Below are 12754 nucleotides of genomic sequence, written 5' to 3'. Positions count from 1 at the left end.
ACCCAAAATGGCACTATTAACAGACATTTGGATGGTCTCAATTTCAGGTCCAGGAATTAAGCTATTAACAACGGTTATAGGAAATGTTTTGATGTGGGAATAGTGAAAAAATGTGTTAGGAACACACGATCAGTAATAGTTTGAGATTGCGGTTCAAAAATACAGAGAAATAAATCGAGAAACAGCGCACTTTGTGTGTGCAAATAAATAGACACTTTTTTCAATGGGCGGCACTATAGCTCTCCATCCCAATTTTTTCAGACAAGCGAGCTACAGACCTGCAGCTAGGTTCCTCCTATCTCCGTCGTGCATTGAACTAAAACGTTGTATGAAAAACAATTTTCTACATGCATAAAGCATTAAGTCATCGACCAGAAAATAGTAGATACTAAAAGCTTTCAGGCCACTAGATTTTGATTGATTGATTGATTGTATGTTGTTTTACGTCCCATTCGAGAATTTTCTACTCATATAGAAACGTCACCATATACCGGTGAAGGGCTTCAAATTTTTACCTTTACTCGGCACTTAGGGCCATTGAGCAGTGAGGGATCTTTGTCATGCCAACGCCTCCCGTGACGCGGGGCCTCGGTTTTTAAGGTCTCATCCGAAGGACCCACAACGTCACTTCAATGTGCCGAGCGCATGGCGAAGGAACAGTTGCTATCCATTTTTATCGACTTAGGTCAGTCGCGGCCGAGATTCGAACTCAAGACCTCCCGATCACGGAGAGAGCGTTCTACCGACTGAGCTACCGTGAACGGTCACTAGATTGTGAAGTGATTTTATTTTACCTTATTTTGTTGAACTCCTGACTTCTGGTATTTTTTTTTTAAACATCGTTTTAAATCATAACACACGATACCTCATACACATTTTTTACAGCAATTTTTTGTTTTAAAATTGTAAAACATTTATGGCAAGTTTTAGATTTTTTTTCTGAACTTAAATTATTATTTGCTCATGTAATATATTTTTTTTGTAAAACACGTTAAGTGATGAAACATTTTTTCAGTACCAGCTATGACCATAAATTGCTTTAAAAAGTTACTGTCTTAATTCAAAACTCAATATATTAAATTTTATCAGAAAAAGTTTTTATTTACAACATGATAGATCTTCAAGAAACGGGATTTTTTTTTTTTAAAAAGTTACAAAAGTGTTGCACTCCTGACATTTTTATCATCCTTTTTGCCATAACTTTTTTGCCACTCAATATATCAATGAAATATTTGGTAGGAATTAACCCAATATCAAAAGACACATGGTGAGACATAAAAAAATTAATTATTCAAAGGGTCTATACTTTTGGTGCAGGTTGTTAATTATGTGCATCATTTTTTTTTAATTCACCCAGCTTCTTTTTCGTTGACTATATGAAATTTTTATAATTTTACAATGTGTTGGCATCAAAAGAATTTCAAAATAGTTCCCGAGTTGTAGCTTGTATGTCTTGTACTTATGTTGATAAGAGCTGAAGATCTGTCAAAGCCAGCCAAGTACTTTGGACTAGATCAGTGGCATGACACTAACAGCGTTTCAATTTTTAGAAGTTGTGACAGACAGACAGTCATTTCTATATCATATCATATCTTATATCTTCCAGGGTTCTTCTTTTTACGAATCTGCAAAAATTATTCAATTTTGCCAGTGTTCAGATTGAAATAGATCTTTCAGAATATTTTCTTATGTTGATAACTGAGTATTCATTTAAAGAATCAAAGAATCCCAAACTCACAGCCATAGAGCAAGCCGGGTAAAGCAATTGTTAACTATAGTTTTAAGTCTTTATAAGCACTTAGAAAAAAGACCCAGTTTAACTTGTAATTATAGTTTAATTTTTCTCTTTTGAATACTTTGTTGTGGTCCATGGACAGTGTATTTGGAAGTTACGGTGAGACAAACTCAAATATTTGTAATAAATACAATAGGGTTTAAAATCATCGAACAAAATAACTTAAACAAGGTGTTTACCAGTTTTGCTGAAAGGAGGATTTTTGTTTTAAATTTTTTGTTTGATATAAGCATTCAATACTAATATTTACAAATCTCGCAACAATAGATAACAAGCACTTTCTGTTTCAATGTTTCTATACATCAATGTTCAGCCTACCTCAGAATTTCGATCCATTGGACGGAAATCGGATCATTTTGCATAATAGAAGTAAACTTTTGTTGAATCAAAATCGATTTTGAAAAAAAAGAGGCCCATGTGCCACAACACTCATCTGAGTAACTTTGGCCCCGCTCTTCTTCACCAGATTTTCTCCCTTGTAATACCTATTGTGGCCCCTCCTACCCCCCGGGGTTACGATTTGAACAATTTAGAATCTACACTACCTCAGAAAGCTTCCACATAAGTTTCAACTTTTCTGGCCCAGTGGTTCTTGAGAAGATTTTTAAAGATTTTTCCGATATATTTCAATGTAAAACTTTGGTTCCCTGATGTGTCCCACCCTATACCTGGGGGGTCATGATTTGAATAATTTAGAATCTACACTATACCCCAGGATGCTTCCACGTAAATTTCAATTTTTTTCTGGCCCAGTGGTTCTTGAGAAGAAGATTTTTAAAGATTCTTTTCTATATATTTTCAATGTAAAAATTGGATTCTCTACTGTGGCCACACACTACCCCCGGGGGTTATGATTTGAACAATCTCGAATTTACACTACCTGAGGATTCCTCCACATAAGTTTTAGCTTTTCTGGCCCAGTTTTTCTTAGGGAGAAGATCTTTAAAGAATTTTCGATATATTTTAATGTTAAACTTGGATTCCCTAATGTGGCCACACCCTACCCCCAGGGGTCATGATTTGAACAATTTCGAATCTACACTACCCCAGAATGCTTCCACAAAAGTTTCAGCCTTTCTGGCCCAGTGATTCTTGAGAAGAAGATTTTAAAGATTTTTTTCTATATATTTCAATGTAAAACCTGGATTCCTATTGTGCATCCACCCTACCACCGGGGGTCATGATTTGAACAATTTAGAATCTACACTACCCCAGGATGCTTCCTTATAAATTTCAGCTTTTCTGACCCAGTGGTTCTGAGAAGAAAATTTTAAAAGATTTTTACTATATATTTCAATGTTAAACTTGGATTCCCTATTGTGTCTCCACCCTACTCCCGGGGGTCATGATTTAAACAATTTAGAATCTACACTACCACCAGGATGCTTCAACATAAGTGTCACATCTTCTGGTCCAGTGGTTCTTGAGAAGATATTTTAATGACCCCACCCTATTTTTGTCTTTACTTGATTATCTCCCCTTGTAAGGAGGTTTGGCCCTTCATTTTAACAATTTAAAATCCCCTTTACCCAAGGATACTTTGTACCAACTTTGGTTAAAATTGGCCAAGTGGTTCTTGGGAATTTGAAAATGTGAAAAGTTTACAGACGGACGGACGGATGACGGACTATAGGTGATTAGGAAAGCTCACTTGAGTTTTCAGCTCAGGTGAACTAAAAAGAAAAGAAAAGATTTCCCACCGAAATATTCTAGTAATTGTTTTATTTCTGTTTTCTCGTTCTCGTTTGCTTTAGACAGACAAAAGCCTTATGACTTACATAAAAAATACGACAAATTTTTGAATTAAGGTGGAAATTTTACAGTCAAACAAGATGACGTTGAATTAATGCAGAAGAAATTCGGAATAAAATCTAAATTTTTCCCTTTTTTTTAAAAAAGTTTTTTTTTTAAATATTATTCTGAAAATTAAGATTCTATTTGTTTTTAATATCATTTTGCAAATATTATGTAAATATTAAAGCTCAAATGAAGAATATCAAACTTACAAACAAAATTAAAGCATTCCACACAACATGTCTCATGAGTTTGATGTTTGACCATAATTTCCAGCAGAATAAGGGAATATAAGTAAACTTAGGCTATAAATAGTTTTGTGTTCCTATCATTCAGGTTTTTTTGTAATATTAGATTAAAACATTGGAAAAATTTAGAGAATCGACAGAGGAAATTCGGACTAGAATTTATCAAATTTATTTTATTTTCTTATCTTTTTTTTTTCCCTGGCAAATCATGGCTCTTTGGGCCACAACAGGGTACCAAAGTTTATAAGGGAATACAGATGATTTTAAAAAAATCAGGTTCAGCATAGCACGTAATATTGACATACAAACATCCTTAAGTAAAGCATATTTAAATTTCTTTAAATCGGGGGTGGGGATGGGGGGTTTGAATAGAGCATCTGAAGATCTGAAGAACGGCCAATGTGACTCAGGTGAGCATTGTGACCAACGAACCTCTTGATTTCATTAGAATGGAAATTAACTCATGTGGAATAGTGCTAATCTCTTCAGTCTTTAGCATGATAGCACATCTAGCTAAGCTGTTAGAAGTTATTATATTTAGTATTCAGCAATTTTCATTAAAATATAGATAAGTATTATGAGACATGAAAGTGTTCAAGTTCTATAATCTTATATGTGAAAATTGAGGAAAGGCAAGACAAACAAGAGGCCCATTGCCCACATTGCTCACCTGAGCACATTGGCTAAGAAAAAGCAGAAATCAGTTTAGTATTGAAAAGTTTACGGATGGGGGGCAAACTTAAAGTTTCACTACCTCAGGATGCTTCCATATCAATATTACTAATCATGATTTTGCTGTTCTTGAGCAGAAGAAATTTAGAGATTCTTTCCCTATGTATTCCTATGTAAAACTCTGATCGCTCATTGTAGCCCCACTCTACCCACCTGAATTTGAACAAATTTGAATCTACACTATCTGAGGATGCTTCTATAATAATATGACTAATCATGGCTTTGCTGTTCTTGAGCAGAAGATTTTTTCAAGATGACTCCTATATATTCTTATGTAAAACTTTGACCCTCTGTTGTACCCCCCCCCCCCCCACCACCACCACTGGACAAAATTTGAACAAACTTGATTCTACAATACCTAAAGTTGCTTCTGTATAAATCTGACTAATAATGGCTTATTTGTTCTTGAAAAGAAGATTTTTAAAGATATTTTCTATGTAAATATGTATTCAGGTTTTTATGTATGATCAGGTTTTTTTACAAGGGATAATAGGTTTTCCTTTACTCTGTCTGAGTTAATGATTGGAATGATTATTAAGACTACTCTGTCTGAGGGTAAATCACACAGTGCTAAATTTTTCTCTTATCTAGAAACGAGACTGGGTAAGGTACTACTTGCACCATGTTTCTCCCTTAGATTCCTACTGATAGACAAGAATCGGGTGTCTCAATCTTCTTCAGATTTACTACACCCAGAACTAAACATCATTTCCCTAGGATACTTGCCACTGGTGTTTATAACTTTTATTTTGCTCTCACCCTTAACTTCTTTATTGCTGATTCAACGACCAAATTCTTCAGCTAGTTTCTGAATGTCTGACTCTCCCAAAGCTTTGTCTTATATACCCTTGGTTAATGGTTGTCAGGTAATTTCTCTATTTGAAGTCTTCAATGTGTTTTACGCAAATGCTTCTTAAACATTACACCAAGGCCCGTAGAACGCGGGGGCCTGCCCCCTTTCACTTTTTCTAAGTATAATATTTTGCTATAGTAAATTTTCCTTTAGATGCTGGTTGCCCCTTTCCCATCCCCCCTTTAGTTGCTGTAAGGTCGAGCACTTCCAAATTGCAGGATTTTGACAGGGAAATAGTTTTTTTTTTTTGGCTTGTCAGATTATTTTGGGAAGTTCGTCCCACCCTTTTTGGTTATTTTATTTTATTTTATTTTTTTCTTGTCAGATAATATTCTGGGAAGTTGGCCCCCACTCCCACTTTTGAAACCGTTGCTACGGGCCTGATTACACCTATATATATATATATATATATATATATATATATATATATATATATATATATATATATATATATATATATATATATATATATACCTATGTAAAACTTTGACCCACTGTTGTGGCCCCGCCCTACCTCTGGGGGGTAATGATTTGAACAAACTTGAATCTACACTACCCGGGGATATTCCTGTATTTATACGACTAATAATGGCTAAGGTGTTCTTGAGAAGAAAATTTTTAAAGATATCTCCTATATATTCCTATGTAAAACTTTGGCCCCTTTTGTTTCTGCGCCCAACCCCCAGGGGGTCATGATTTGAACAAACTTGAATCTACACTACCCGGGGATATTTCTTTATTAATATGACTAATAATGGCTAAGGTGTTCTTAAGAAGAAAATTTTTAAAGATATCTCCTATATATTCCTATGTAAAACTTTGGCCCCTTTTGTTTCTGCGCCCAACCCCCAGGGGGTCATGATTTGAACAAACTTGAATCTACACTACCCGGGGATATTTCTTTATTAATATGACTAATAATGGCTAAGTTGTTCTTGAGAAGAAAATTTTTAAAGATATCTCCTATATATTCCTATGTAAAACTTTGGCCCCCTTTTGATTCTGCGCCCAACCCCCAGGGGGTCATGAATTGAACAAACTTGAATCTACACTACCTGAGGATACTTTTGTATTAATATGACTAATAATGGCTTTAATTGTAAGTTGTTCTTGAGAAGAAGATTTTTAAAGATATTTCCTATATATTACTATGGTAAACTTTTACCCCCTGTTGTGGCCCTGACATACCCCCAGGGGTTATGATTGGAACAAACTTGAAACTACACTACCTAACGATACTTCAATAATAATATGTTCTCGAGAAGAAGATTTTAAAAAACATATCCTATTTATTCCTATTCAAAACTTCGAATCCCCTCTTGTGGCCCCGCCCTACCCCTTGGGATCACGATATGATCAAAATTGAATTTAGAGTATGTAATGAAGTTTTTACATAAGTTTCATCTTTTCTTGCCCAGTAGTTCTTGAGGAGAAAATTTTTAAAAGATGCCAACATTTTCACGAATTCTTAATTATCTCCCCTTTGAAAGAGGTCGTGGCACTTCCTGTGAACAAATTTACATTCCCTTCACCCTAGGACGCTTAAGCTTTGTGGCAAGTTTGGTTAAATTGGCCCAGTGGTTCTTGAAAAGAAGTCGAAAATGTGAAAAGTTTACAGACGGCGGACTACAGACGGACGCCAGACACTCTTTGATCAGAAAAGCTCGAGCCTCGGTTCAGGTGAGCTTAAAAAGGATTATTGTGTAATAGAATATTCATTGTCTTGTCTGAGAATTAGTTATTCCCCTGGGAGGAAAAAAAGACAGTAGCACGCAAAATTAACGATAAACCAATGAAACAGACATCACAGTCACTTAAAGGACAAATTGCAATATTTTGTCGTTTTTAACTAATTGACAGGCACAGTCGGTATGGCTATATAGGGCGGAGCCAAACCAGGGATCCAACGTATTAGATATGTCTCTCTAAATATATTTCGGCATCTTTTATGCCAATCGTCCCAGAAACAAAAACAGTTTGTTCAATAAATATCAAGACCCTCATACAGTAAATTAGTTTTCAGTTTAATATTCAAATTAAAAGCACCGGGTGTAACAATATAAATAGGGATAGAGGTTCCATATTTACTATAAACAAAGGTATTTACATGCAGATGGTACTAGTAATTAGAGACTCTTCGCCAGAGGTCAAGAACAGAAGTTACCTCCTATGACCATTACATATGCAGTTGATGCAAAAGCTTGTACATCTTTTAACCCGCACACTTCATTTTGTAAGTTTAGCATGTACCTCCACTCAGTAAATTTTGTTACATGATAATTCTACGTAGGTGGGGACTTGACTTTAGATTTGGGGTCACTAGGTTAAAGATCAAGGTGAAAGGCCAATATTATTTATAGTTTTATATGGGCATTGCAATCCTACATACTTCATATTTTCTACATCTTGATAATAAGACATCTGAAGTTTTTTGTGTCACTTGAACAAAGCTCAAGCTCACTTATAAGATAAAAGCTACGACCACATCTTCGCTAGCCAAGGATTTCGGCCTACGTTGCTATTAAAAATTGTTTTATTTTCTTGAGTTGTGATTGGAGTTGATCGACATCGTTCGACCAAATGAATCAGCAATTGCTTTTGTAAATGATTGATTTTTGCGTTCGGGATATATCTTGATTCTTTAGTCTCGGGAATGAAAAACACAAGTAAACAACGATCCGTAAGACAACATGCTACTCTACAAATAGATATGGTGTCATACAGTCTTAAGCTGATGTGCAAATATTGTGATAGGAATCTTTATTGCAGATGAAGATTTGCACGATAAATAACAAATAAACATTGCTCGATACCTTCTTGTTAATTATTATTTAAAACTTAAGTTTTTAAATGATTGCGCCCATGGGAAAAGGGCCTTATGGCAATTTTTACACATTTTAAGTTTTTCATGGATATTAATGGAGCAAGGTTAGAAGTTGCCAAATCTGAATTTTTACGGCCCTACGTCAACTCTAAGTAGGTTTTTTCTTCATTTATATCAATGATACTTTAACAGGTAAACAATGACGTCATGTTACTTTCGCACCAACGTCAAAAGTTTTCAGAGTAAACATGACTTTCACTTTGCATTGTAATGTTACTAGGTAATAAATGTATGTTATTGAGCATTTCCAGAAACATTTTTAAGTCATTGTCTCTTTTAATAATTGTATAATATGATAATAAATAGTTTATCAACTATTATCCATTATGCAGTGGCGTATAGAATCATGAGTGTTTGTTCGTTTGTTTGTTTTACATTTCACTATGCTGGAATGTCAGGAAAACCCGAGAAGCAAGCGGCTTCTGTTCAATATCAATTTATTCTCTCAAAACCAAAGTATTTATCTCATGTAATAATCATTTGAGAAACCTGTAGAATTCATTCGAAAATCTTCTCATTTTAAGCATGGCTCTCGATAGGACAAGATGTCAATTTTTTATTTTTTATTTTTTTGGGGGGGGGGGGGTTGAATCCAGTATAAACGATATCTCTTTCAAAATTTGAAGTTAAAAAATATTTCAAAAAAAATATCGGAAACAACAATAAAACAGATGCTGCTGGGTAGTGAAAAATTTGTTGTTTTTTTTTTTTTGTTTGTTTGTTTGTTTTCGTTTTCTAAATATAATTAGACAGAAAATTTGTGAAATGTAGTGAGTTACCGTATACGCTGTACAACAATTTAAGGGCATTAAGTTGATACACTGCATGTTAAGCAATATTCGATAAAAAAAAAAATCTTCAAACAAAAAATTAGAAGGACTTCTGCCCGCATGTGGTAACAAAACTTCTTTAAATTTTTAAAATTGAAATGATACACATTTTTTCAGACACATCTAGGAAATTTTTTTAATAATTAATTTTAAGTAAGCAGGTTGATAATTTATAAACAAATGGATGAACTATAATTCACATGCATTTAAAATGAAAGGAACAGATCCATGATGACCAGTGGTTAGATTGTGTGTGGGGGTGGGGGGTGGGGGGTTAAAAGTTAAATGACAGAAACATGCAATACTTGTAGTTAACATGAGTTCAATAGCATACGAGGGTTGTCGTATTTTAAAAATCTTCCTACATTTTAGGTGTGCAGGGGGGATGCCTTCCCACCACCAACCCCATAACCTCCAAATACGTCATTTGGTTAGGTTTGAAATAATATTGAAATAATTCCTCAATTTATTTTTGCACCTTGAACTCTCTCCTTACGTACATGTATATGAGCAGGGTCATTTTCAAAACAAACAGCGATCATGAGCTCCACATGCCTGGAACTGGAAACTTAACTGCTATCAAATCTAATTAATCATGAGAAAAACTGCGTCCTATAATAACGGTTTTGTTTGATTTTGTAAATTAAAAGGTTTTAGAAGAACATGTATACACTGGGTATTAATAGATATCGGGTATTTTATTGTCATTTCAACAAATTTTATCCGAACTTTGAATGAAATCAATATGTCATTTTTTAAAATTAATATCAAATAGATTTTAGATTTTTCTAAGAAATAAATCATAAATAATTATATATATGTTGTCGCTATGAATCAATAACAGGCAGATTAATTAATAGAATTTTTTAGGCTGAGGGGGGGGGGGGGGAGTGTAAAATTAATTGAAAGTTTTATATATCCAGTCAGTTAAATGCGACTGGTTCATAATATTCCTTGACTGGCTGAGTTTTTAAATGACAAATTTTTACGGTGTGTTACACATTTAGGTACATGTAAATATTGTTATGTGATGGTGTGTGTAGAATCCCCCCCCCCCCCCATTTCTCGCGGCTTCTTTATCGTATGAAATTCTAACGTTATTGTTTTCAAATGTTATTAAATATGAAGTTTTACAATATAAAAATTCCATTCTGGCCCCATGCCAGAGACTTGGATATGCTTATCCTTGTAAAGCTTTACAGATACACTGTAAAGTAGTTAGGTCCCGGTAATATAAAATGACCCTGGCCCTCTTCCCCGGTCTCCTGCACTGCCACAAAGATAAAACTTTCAAACATATTTTTAGTCTTTTGTGCAGTATATTTTTAGCATTTAATTTAATTTGTACAATGCATGTTTAAATACAATTTGTTCTTAACAAGATTTATTTCAATAAATCCAAATAACAAAATCAGCCCGTTTACATAATTCAACGGCAAGTTAAGCAATATCATACTAAACCGATAACTGAGATTATTATTTCAATAAGAAAACGAGTTTTATAGATTGATAATAGAACTGTAATACAATGCTGAGATTGTATGAATGACAAGGATTACATATATTTGACTTTTAAGTGACTAAAAACTGCAGATAAAGCTAAAACCTTTGAACTTTTTATGCACAACACGAGTACCAAAATGTTATATTTTCGAGTTACTGAAAATAGATAGACAGCAAAAGAAGAAGAAAAAAGAGATAGAGATTTCTTTTCATAATACGATATTGTTGTGTTTTTGAAAATTCGCCTTTTCATTAAAGTTTTACATTTTACATTGTATTAATAAACTGGATTTAATGTAACATCTCCCTCCCTCTCTCTCTCTCTTTCTTTCTCCCTCTCTCACATACACATCAGGTATACATACATGTAAACTTTTTTAAAGCTAGAACAATTAGAACAATTTTATTTCATTCGGTAGTTTTTGTTTGTTTTCAAGTACTTACATCGGAAGCGGCAACAACAAAAATAAGACGAAACAATTTTTTGTTTAATTTCATTTTATTTTATTTAAATTTATGATCATTATTACTGGAAAAAAAAATTCAAGTTATTTTAAAAAAAATAATTTCATGTTAAAATAAATAGATGCACATGTAACGGATTTAAAAAATAAATGAAAGTATGGTAGCATCTATTTCTTATTCTATATTTTTTTTCTCTTTCACTTTGACAGCAGCTAGTTCCATGAGCTTTCAAAAATACTTTTAAAGAAAATATAAATATAATACTTATAATTAAAACGTTTTTTTATCTGATGATAAGTAAGATTTTTAAAAATATTTTTTATACTACGGGAGCAAATTTGTATGAGTATGTTGATTTTGAATGGTGTTAAAAAAAAAAAGAAAAAAAGAAAGTCCCTCTCTGGTACCTCTCTAGTATCTCGCTTGTCAGAGTTACCTCTCTTGTTTTTATTTATAGTTCTTAAAAATAATATCACGTCTGTCATTCGTTCGTACTTTTGCTAGATTTGTGAAAACTTACAAGAATACTTAAAATTCTTTTCTGTTGGAAGAAGTGTGATCAGTTTCAAATTTTTGGCAATTAAAGCATTTTACAGCAAAAATTTATGCACGATGTACCAATGCTTCAATGTTTACATGATCGATGTGTTGAGAATGGTGGGGCGGATCTTATACAGGAAAACGATTTCCTCTGCAATATTTTGATAATATACCCGTCTTTAACAAATAACTTCAATTTGTCTATATATCAAAATCGCATTCGTTCATCCATATTCAATTATCCAGAAAATCACCTTGTCTGAAGCTTCTATACATGTATAGGACATGCATAGCCCAGATCAGAGACGTATAAAGCTACAATAACATGTAGTAAAGAAACGGGTCTCGAATAAAATTCTAAATATTTTAATTACTATCAGTGGACTAGAAGATCAAGACGTAAATAAAAGATATAAATGAAAATAAATAATTATTTCAATGTTGAGAACAACGACAAAAGTGAGCTAGACGTGTCAAAACGTAAAACACGTGGATAAAAAAAATCTGCGTCGACGCTCACCGTCTGCAACGTCATATCTTTATGACGTTATTTCTCTGTTTTAGCAAAATTGCCATAAGGCCCTTTTGTCATGGGCGCAATCAAATATGCCTTTTATTTTTGTCATGACGCAATCTGTGCGTATGTGGGAAGATTCAAGATCACGTGACGTAAACAATCCCAGTTTTTGACAGCACCGTAGGCCAAGGGTTTGTAAGGAGAGTAGCGGATTAGAAATCCTTGGCTAGCGAAGATGCTACGACCAAGATACATGTACTTAGTAAGATATCTTGATAAAAGAAGGTCATATAATCTTATGACGGGTGAGCTAAAAGTGACGCACTATTTGTTTCCAGAATTTCATTTTGAATGGATTGATTTAAAAAATAATGTCAATGACAGATAGTCTCTGATTGACAGGGCAGTCAGAGTGATCAAGGATTCTCAAGGGGTAACATGCTTCATTCAGTTCAATCTAGTAAAACGTCAGATCATGTTTGCGAGAGGATTTCGTTCGCCATAATAAATAATTAAACGGTGCACTATTTACGACATTCTATATGCCAAAAACTGGTGACATTATCACATGCACAGCTGTGTCGCACAAACAA

The 12754-nt window shown here is 33.8% G+C and overlaps 1 protein-coding gene across 1 annotated transcript in view; it reads right to left on the bottom strand.

The window, feature by feature from the left end:
* The window catches only part of LOC133206389 (E3 ubiquitin-protein ligase TRAF7-like), a 324928-nt gene that overhangs the window by 114272 nt on the left and 197902 nt on the right, over nucleotides 1-12754 (bottom strand). The window lies entirely within an intron of this gene.

The sequence above is a fragment of the Saccostrea echinata genome, unplaced genomic scaffold (genome assembly GCF_033153115.1).
Source record: "Saccostrea echinata isolate AGI-Se365-2 ecotype Australia unplaced genomic scaffold, CSIRO_AGI_Sech_v1 ptg000054l, whole genome shotgun sequence".
Classification (NCBI taxonomy): Eukaryota; Metazoa; Mollusca; class Bivalvia; order Ostreida; family Ostreidae; genus Saccostrea; species Saccostrea echinata.
The sequence above is the reverse complement of the archived record's forward strand: the minus strand, read 5'-3'. Positions and strand labels throughout refer to the sequence as shown.